General features: G+C 42.0%; 1 long non-coding RNA gene across 1 annotated transcript; it reads right to left on the bottom strand.

Annotated features, from left to right (window-relative positions):
- Nucleotides 1-394: 394 nt before the first annotated feature.
- LOC141572407 (uncharacterized) lies at nucleotides 395-7,001 on the bottom strand. Its single transcript, XR_012497770.1, has 3 exons — nucleotides 6,818-7,001; nucleotides 4,973-5,165; nucleotides 395-657 (listed from the first exon to the last, which is right to left on the bottom strand). It is a non-coding gene; the product is annotated as an uncharacterized LOC141572407 (long non-coding RNA).
- Between the last annotated feature and the right edge of the window lie 3,143 nt (nucleotides 7,002-10,144).

Here is a 10,144-nt window from a genome sequence, read left to right as displayed (position 1 = left end):
AAGACCCTCACTCTGATGATTACTGAACAGAGCAGCATAAACTCAGAAAACAAATGAAGCTGGGCAAGAGGGCACAGTAATATGACTGCTGTCTTCCTCTCTGCAGCGCTGCCTTGGAGATGCCATAGGGAGCTTCAAAGACCTGAGAAACTGATGTAAAATTGGTGAGATACCCTGGTTGGGTCCTAAACCAGGAGAGAGAGATGCATTGTTGCAAGCGCCTGTAAGGGCAGTCACTACATTTCAGGGGGACATTAACCCCTCCGCAGGGCCCTTCATCCCTGTGTGGTACTCATGACACGAGTGGGGAACAAAGTCCTGGCACACAGGTTCAGATAGAGTGAGTAACACAGCTTTATTTGGGAGCCAATGTCCCTCCAGAGGCTAATGCTCTGGTAAGCACAGAAGGTTATACAGAATAGAATAAAATTTAATAACGAAACAAGTCCCAGAGTCAATAGGGATAGAGAAGGTTCCTGGTCCGGGAGAGGCAACTGGGCCCACAATGGGTCTGAGGCGAGCTGGTCTTGCAAGCAAGAGCTTTGGAGAGTCCCAATGTCTCCTTGCAGAGTGTTTTAGCCGAGTGCCCAGTCACACTACTCATGGCGTTGCTCTGGAGTTCTGCTTTTATCCTCTTTTCCTTGGACTTGTTTATCCCTTAGGTAATAACCAGAAGTTGTTTTGGTAAACGTGTTTTCACTTAGTTTTGTTATGCACAGTTTTGCATATAAATACAAACATGTTTACTTTCATGTATATGCTCTAAACATAAACACGTTTACTTTCACTTTATTCTTATCGGTCTCACACATGTGCGGCCATAGTCCTGTCCCTACTAGTACACAACTTGTTTGGTAAACCTCAATCCACATATATAATACATTTTATATGCTCTATACATGCATAGACAGCACCGCAGGCAGAAGATGGCTGGATGCATGGGAGGGGAGTTAAGAAGTGCTCCTTTGCTTCCTTCTATCCCCCACGTGTATCACAGACCCAGCTGCCACCACCCCGGGAGAAAAAAACCCATCTAACCCAGGGCTAGCTACAGACAGTACAGAGATGTCAGGACACTGCTGGAACCCTACAAGGATTCCAGAAATTACATCAAAAGTAACAATGGGGGGGCCGGTTTGCCCAGTGGTTAGAGCGCAGTGTTCATAACACCAAGGTCACTGGTTCAATTCCTACATGGGCCACTGAGCTGCGCCCTCCACAACTAGATTGAAAAAAAAAAAAAAATGACAATAGGGACAGATAGGTCCTCCAATCCCTGTGTGTCCTTTTTTCTAACCCTCCTATCGCATCTCAAGCATTAGGTGGTTCTAACTAAGGGAGACAGAGATGGTTTTTAGACCAGAACTCCCAGGCAGTAACACAAGGAGGGGTGAGGAGCTTAAACATAAATTAACATCCTAAGTGCTCTCTCTCTCTCTCTCTCTCTCTCTCTCTCTCTCTCTCTCTCTCTCTCTCTCCCTCAAGCTTTTTCCCTGACTCCACCCCACCATTCCCTCAAGCCACATACACACGTATCTTCTTGCTTTCTCTCTCCAAACTCGAGGAACGGCACAGTCTAGGGCCTGAGCTAAAGCCCTCTGCTGAGACTCACGTCACCAGCCAAGGCACCTGCTGTTCTGAAAGAGTCTGAACTCAAAGGGAAAAATAGCAACGAAGAAGCGTGACTGTAATAAAAGAAACCAGATGGAACAATAAATGGTAGATGGATTCACAATAATGAACCAGGGAGAAAGAAAAAAAAAAAAACCTTAAAAATAAGTGTCATGCTTTCCTACAAGCAAATAAAGGAGAATTTGCTAACCTAAAGCAAATAGTCGTAAATGAGAACCAATTAGAGATGCTGGCGATTACAAACACAGAGTCAGTAGATGGGGCCAGTCTTTCCGGAGAAGAGTAAAATTAAGAACGTGTGTAACTTGGGCCCAGCAGTCCCATTCCAGGCTGTGTTGTAGATCAGTTTTCCCCAACGCACCTGACAATAAGTGCACCTGGGGTACTTGTTAAAACCTAATCATTCCAGGGTAGCCTTCAGACCTGCCGAGTCCAAATCTCCAGGGGAAGGGCCCGAGAATCTGTACATTAATAGTAAGTAACCCTCCTCCTCAGCTCCCCACACAGTTATTCCTACAAGCAGGCAAGACTTCTGTCCTAGAAAAATTCTCACCTGGGTCAACAGAGGACATACCGAGATTGCTCATCACAGTGAGCCTGTGCAGTAAGGAACTGGAGACAAAGCAAGGTGACCATCTTCAGGAGAGTGGATTTTTAAATATGGTGGGTAATTCTATGAAACACCATGTGCAGCTTAGAACCATTGAGCTAAGCATACACACGGCAACATGGAGAGGTCTTTAGAAGCATTTTCATTGAGCAACAAGGTAAGCGTCAGAACAATATTTACAGTTACAAAACCTACTGTGGACGTTTTAAACACCCATGTGCAAAACACACTTAGATTTTTATACATGTATATACATATACATCAAGGCCAGAAATCCTGCACATTTACAGTAATAACTGTCACTAAAGGAGAGTGGGACTCAGGGATCAGACACGGACACCACATAAACAAAACGAGACAAGAGGTCGTGCCCAAAGCCGTGAGGGCAGAGCGCCACGAACTGAGAGGAGGCTTAACTCTAATCTCTGTATCTATCCGAGTTAAACAACAAAAATGTAAGCAGCGTTTAAACCGGACTACTGCTCCCTTCTACCGAGACAACCTACCTACCTACACGCGCCTGAGTTACTGTCCCTCCTAAGCCTTGGTTTTTCCCCATTTCTTTCAGTTCTGTGAGCTCCCCATGTCTTTCCACTATACGTGTTTTTCCTAATTTTTTCCCTATTTTTTCCCCAAAATAAATATTTTTTTCCCCTGGGGGAATGCGAAGAACGTCTTCAGTGAACAGAATTCCGGGTCAAAAATGGCCCAGAATTTCCACGTCCAATGCACACGCTGCTCTGTCTCCAGGGTCATGGCCACTTTTGGAAACAGCAAGAACATTAAGTCATGCTTCAGAGTGAGTGTTCACGTCACCAACACCCCGCACAGTGCCCTGAATACGGTAAGGGGTCAATAAATGCCTTTTACATTCATGATTTCAGGAATGAAAGAACAAATAAATGAATTTATGATAGCTGCTTTTCAATTTTTTTTGAAACAAAAATCTCATCATCTCCAGGCCACCTGATGTTTCTGTGTTAGTAACCTTGACATGATGCACAAATGACAGCAGACCTTCGGCCAACATCTTTCTTGGACCAAACCACCAGCAGTTAACTCCAGGGTCAGCTTCACAGGCGATATGTCCTGTGCAGTCCCACAGGTCCCCACACACTCAGAGGTCACTGCACTTGCTTAATAGTCTGCCTTCGCCATCTTGAAATCTTTAATAATCGTTTAGCAAGGAGCCCCACATTTTCATTTTGCACTGGGACCTGCAAATTATATAGCTGGTCCTAGTGAGCTCCAGCCTAAATCATAGAGCATACACCTACAAGAAACTCCAAAGAAACTATCATACCACCATTGAACTCCGGGACTGCCTGATATCCGTAATGTTTGTGGCCAAGGAATTTCTATTCCCAGGACAGTGATGGCCTTTCCCTGTCACCTCTCCTAAAGGGCTGCAACCCCACAAAGGCGTCTCCCAGGAACATACAACCAGGAAATTGGGGGTGCAGATTGCATACATGAAGATAACTATATCACAGTGTACTATGCACTGCCACTTGGAACAGTAATTGGGTTTCCACACATAGTTTCCATTCCATTTTCTGGAAGAGAGGTAGTGTAATGTTCTGGAAAGGACATAGGTTTGGAAGTTAAGGAAGCTCAATTTGAATCTTTCTTTTACATTTATTTGTATAAACGTGGGTAAGCTACTTAATTTCTTGGAACCTTCAGATTTCATCTTTAAAGTAAGAACAATCATAACATTGTAGGTAGAAGTAAAGTGAGATTTTTGGAAGGAAGGAAGGAAGGAAGGAAGGAAGGAAGGAAGGAAGGAAGGAAGGAAGGAAGGAAGGAAGGAAGGAAAGAAAGAAGGAAAAGCTAAGCACCTAGAATAGTCTCTAAAATGTTGTCAACAAATAGGGAATTTTCTTTATCCCCTTTTACTCTCATTTTAAAAACACTGAATTTAACAACATTTTTCTCCCCAGAGGCCTTAAAATCCTTTCTCAGACAAACCCCAAAACTACTCAGGACATAGGATGTTCTGATCAAATCTATTTGGACCAGAATCTCCCTTTTCTGGCCCAAAATATAACCCCATACAAATATTCAGGAGAAGTTTTCTGACTTCTTTAACTACTCTTCATGCTTCCTGAACTCATTTTTCTCAAGGCCCCCAGTTATTTTTAAACATCTCATTACACCCCCTACACCCTAATAATCCCCATCCTACCACCAACCACTCCTCAATCCACACCTCCCTTAATAATCTTCAGCTCTCCTGGGTGGCAAAAGAGAACTTCTCATTTCCCGGCCTCTGGCCACCTGGGGACAAACACTAGCATAGAAAAGCACAGGTACATTTTGATAAGCATAGCCGGTCTGATAGCTGCTCTCTGTTCCCCTGAGTTGGTGGGGAAACAGAAAATGCTGTTCTCTGTAGAGCAAACACATCTCGGTTTTGAATTCCTACTTGGACTTGGCCTTGACCTGGATCCTATCACCTTGTCATACATACATCTTTTGCTATAAAGAGAAGCGTCACATTAACCCACCTCCCAGGGGGCTCAGAGAACAACCAGTAAATTCTTAGGAGTGAATGGTGCCCTTTTTATTACGTATTTGCTATTCTGGGAAACCAGTTATTCTATCATGGACTGCCTCTTACGAGCAATTATGAAGGGGGTAGTACAGGGAAGGAGAGATAAGGAGGAATTTCTAAACCAGAAAAAAATTAAATGTTTAAGCTTGTACCCAGTTTAAAATTTCACTTACCCTCGAGCAAAACGAAACTCAATCCATTCCCAAAGATATGAGAATCCTTAAAATAATGTGGTCTATGAGGAAAGAGTCCAAGAGGGTTTTTCATTTAATAACATTTCCAAGCCTGGAGTATTCCTTCAGTTCCCAGATGTTGGAAATAAGGGCACCCGAGGAACATGCTGTTTCAATGGGGACATCGTTCAATCTGGAAATAGACTCAGTTATTATGAGTAAGGTGTTCAATGAATCTTTTCAAAGCTATTTCACATATCCTGTTTCCCCAAAAATAAGACCTAGCCGGACAATCAGCTCTAATGTGTCTTTTGGAGCAAAAATTAATGTAAGACTGGGTATTATATTATATTACATTACAGTGCATTACATTACATTATATTATATTATATTATATTATATTATATTATATTATATTATATTATATTATACCCGGTCTTATAGTAAAATAAGACCGGTTCTTATATTAATTTTTTCTCCAGAAGACTCATTAGAGCTGATTGTCCGGCTAAGTCTTATTTTGGGGGAAACACGGTATCATTCAGCTTCTTTTCTCCTCAATGAAATACCTGCAAGCCTTTTTGCTGATTAAGGATGCCAGGCAAATTAGGCTGGACCTTAAAGAAATCAAACACCAAGACCAGCTTTTCCTTCTCTTTTTCCCTTTAACATACTAATCTTCATTATCTGTCTCTATTGGTTTCATTTAGTGGGTGTCCATGAGCGTGAGGGAATTCCGAGTGTACTTGCCAGCGCAGACAGGTGGTATCTTAACACTACAGATGAAGCACTGAGGTTGAGTAAAAATGGCATATGGGCCTCAGGAAAGGCAAAGGTGTTATTAATTCATAATGTTTGCTTTGCACTTTACAATTTACAAAGTGCACAAATCATTTCATTTCATTGATTCCGTATTCTGTGGTTTCCAAACATTTCTGACCTTTATACATCATGATCCAGAATACATATCATACACACACACACACACACACACACACACACACTCAACTATTACTCTATACAATGGACTGTGTTATTTTGTATTGTATCCATTTGCTTTTTGTAATGCTGGTCACAACCTTCCAAATTGATTTCACAACTCACTGGTGGTTTGCAGCCCACAGCTGTCAATGACCCTGCAGTCAGTGGGCTGAACACTGTCTGCTGGCATTTGTTCTCCTCTCTCACCTCTTCTAGGCTCTCTCCTGAATTCTCAGGGCTACAAGCCTGGGAACTGCCCTTTAACCACTTTGCCTCCAGGGTTCCTCCTTAGTGTCTGCCAATATGATGCCCTTGTTAGATTTGGAAGGGAGATGGGCAGCATTCTTCCTCTAGCAGGAGCAGCGGCCACACACCAACTTTGGTAGATGTGAGCTTCAGCTGACGCCAGAGGACCCCGCCAGCCCCACCAGCCTGGCCAGACCTAGCCCTGCTTCCTGACCTCTGGGTGGAAGAAGCAACGTTGACTCTCACAGCTACTCCAGCAAACCAGGAAGCTAGTGGTTCGTTTTATTCTCCTCATCTTTCTTATGGTTTTTTAAAGACCTAATTCCCAGTTTAAATTCCTTTTTTGCTTCAGATGCTGATTTCTGTTTTCTCGACTGAAGCTCAGTTAGATACTAGAAATCTCCATTTTATTTTTGCAAAAACCAACGATTAAACAGATCAAATGATTGGCAGATGGTCACACAGTGGTAAGTGGCAAATCGACAACTCAATTTCTCCTGGCAAACTCAGTTCTTTTTTTCACCAGGCACAGCTCTATATGTTTGAAATAAAGTTGTTGGATGTACAAAGTTCAGACAATTAAGTTTGCGAACTCATCCTAGAAAAAATGCTACATACCTCATTGCTGAATATCACTGTGGTCACCTTGGAAGTACTCCCCTTGGGAAGCTATGCACCAAAGCCAGTACCCAGTCCACCCTTCAAAGCAATTTTGGAACTCTTTTTCTGGCATGGCCATCAGAGCTGTCGTCGTATTACTCTTGATGTCCTGAATGTCATCAAAATGTCTTCCTTTCAATATTTCCTTTATCTTTGAATAAAGAAAGAAGTCATTGGGGGCAGATCAGGTGAGTAGGGAGGGTGTCCCAATGCAGTTATTTGTTTACTGGCTAAAAACTCCCTCACAGACAGTGCCTGTGGGCTGGTGCATTGTCGTGATGCAAGAGCCATGAATTGTTGGCGAAAAGTTCAGGTCGTCTAACTTTTTCATGCAGCCTTTTCAGCACTTCCAAATAGTAAACTTGGTTGATTGTTTGTCCAGTTGGTACAAATTCACAATGAATAATCCCTCTGATATCAAAAAAGGTTAGCAACATCGTTGCAATAAGTTCGTTAACTGTCAGACCTCATGTGTGTGTGTGTATATATATATATATATATATATATATATATATACACCATATATCATATATTATATATAATGTATACATATAATATATATTATGTAATATATAATGTATATATAATATATAATGTGTATACATTATATATTATATATGATATATATTATATATATACACACACATACACATATATAAAGGTATGCTAACTTTTACATTTAAATGATGGTAAAACTCTTCAAAATGTTCTCAATTTTTTCCTCCTCTTTATCTATCAAATTTAAATTCATTCTTGTGTGCCTACATTACTCTATTCTGACCTTTCCTTTCTGTGAACTACTACATTTATAATCTTTGAACTCTGCTAAAAGACATAATTATCTCATTGTTTTATAAGGGCATCTGTCTCTCCAAACTAGGTCGCAAGTGCCTTGAAAACAGAAATCCTATTTCAGTTTTCCTGTGTGTCTCTCTGTTATCTTTCTTAGACTTCTTTACTATGACAAACAAGTGATAGCTATCCAATGATATAGTTGCTCAGTTAATTCACCTTGCACAATTGCCATTCTGCCAATTTTTACAGGTTATAGAAAAGATAAAGACCAATCGTCTCATACCTTCTAAATTATCTAAGTAAGAAGACATTTTCCTAAGTAAGAAGGCAGTTTGGGGAAAAGGAGAATTTTATTCAAGGGATAAAATTCAAGGGTCTTCTCCCAAAATGAAAACAAGACACAGTAAATCAGGAAAATAAAGGGAAGTCCATATAGCTCTCCCAAAAAAGAGGGAGAATTAATTTTCTTAGATTCCAACTATTTGTACTAAACTATCTTTATTTTCCCTTCACTTGACTTCTCAACTCTTTATCATCTTTACATTCTGAATACTTTCTAAGACAATCTCAAGTCTTCTGTGAAATGAAACAGTGTTAAACTATTTAACCCCACCCTGCACTCACATCACTGTCTAGAAAATGTCTCCTGCCACCTGGGAGTCGCTTTAAAACCAATGCCTTTTAGACCAGTGGTTCTCAAAGCATGGCTGCCGTGCCAGCAGCACCTGGGAGCTTGTTAGAAATGCACATTCTCAGGTCTTGCCTCAGATCTGAACTGAAACCAGCAGGTGACGCTGACACATGCAAAAGTTGGAGAACATTGCTCTAGATGCTTGAACTGAACCAGAAACATTTCCCCCAACCAATTTTGCAGCTGCTTTAGCCACTATCCTGAAGGCTATATAAAGCAAGTGAAACTTCAGACTTAGAGCTGGATTCAACTCTGCATGCTAACATCTTGTGCAAGACTGGTGTCTAAGGCCGGTCCCTCAATCTGGAAAACAGAAACCATCATGCTGCTTAGCTGGGTTGTTAGAAAAATTCAGAGCAGACTCAATCAATGGTGGCACTTATGACTTTTGTATTCTCTCACCACTGTCTCTTCGTGTCAGTGTGAAAGCACGCATTGGTTTTCAGTGACACAGCTTGCATTTTGTCTCCATGAGAAATGCAATCCATTACAGCTGACAATCAGTCAAGAAAAAAAATTGCTATAAACACAAAGAAGTATGAAAAGTATTGGGATGAACATAAAAGAAAGTAGGGAGAAAATGAAGGGATGAGAGGAAAGCAAAACAATAGAAGAACAAAAGGGAGAAAGGCACAAGGAAAAGAAGTTGAAGACAAATAAAGAAGGAAAAAAAGTAAACAGGAAGTAGATGGAGAAAAAAAGAGAAAGAAAAAAGGATGAGAAGAGAGAAGGCAGCAGAGGAAGGGAAGGCCATTAAAGCACGCAGGTTCAGTTGAACACTGAGATTTCTGTCCGTCCCAGCATGAGACTCTATCTAATTACCCTGGTTCCTCCAAGCTGCTTCTCAGGCTGGAAAGTAGCCTTGTGTCTGGAAAAAGCCGTAAGCATCTTACACACATATGTTCTACCTAATCTTTAACAGGGTGAGTCTGTGTTCCTGCAGAGGGGGGCACAGGCTTGTGCCAGCTGCCATGTGGCAGGACAGCTCATGGACTCCTGTCCGGGCCACCCAAGAGCCAGAGGAGCGACTGGCACTCCCTTCCACCCAGATCTGAGCCAGGAGCGAGAACACAGCTTCTTCCTCTCCCAAATTAAGGACTGGAAACCAAAGTGTGTCCGGATTCTTGCTATTTCTAGTCTCCTCACATTGCATCCTCCCTGAGCTTTTCCTCCCTAAGCCAGCTTTGTCTGGATGGGCAAACATCCAATTCTTTCCAATGAAAAGAGGAGAGGGAAAAAGAAGAGAGGAGAGAGGAGGCAAAAGGAGGGGAGGGGAGGAGAGGGGAGGGGAGGGGAGGGGAGGGGAGGGAAAAAGGGAGGAACTCTCCTGTCCTTGCTTGCTCTCTGACTTAATTTCATATGGAAATAAAGCATTTCCACAGATGAGCATCATCCCCACACGCAGATTTTTTTCACGAGTTTCTATTTTCCCTTTCTTTTTTTTCTTCTCTTCTTCCCTCCTTCCTTCCTTCCTTCCTTCCTTCCTTCCTTCCTTCCTTCCTTCCTTCCTTCCTTCCTTCCTTAATACCTTTCTAAATAGGAATTGATTCAATCCAAAAATCTCATGAGGGAAGATAACTCAGCCTGCCAGGAGAAGGACCGTCATGTCTGGAAATCACAAGAGGAATGAGGGAAAACCGCAGCTTTGCCTAATTCACAGTCTCATATAAAACATGTTCGCACTTGGGGAAAGACAGGTGAGAAAGAAAAGCCTTTGCAACCAACTCATTCGTTCCTGGTTGTCTGCCCAGGTCTGCCTTGCCACCCACCCTTCCATCCCCATCCCCAGTAACCTAGAG

Source organism: Rhinolophus sinicus, linkage group LG06 (genome assembly GCF_036562045.2).
Source record: "Rhinolophus sinicus isolate RSC01 linkage group LG06, ASM3656204v1, whole genome shotgun sequence".
NCBI classification, from domain to species: domain Eukaryota; kingdom Metazoa; phylum Chordata; class Mammalia; order Chiroptera; family Rhinolophidae; genus Rhinolophus; species Rhinolophus sinicus.
The sequence above is the reverse complement of the archived record's forward strand: the minus strand, read 5'-3'. Positions and strand labels throughout refer to the sequence as shown.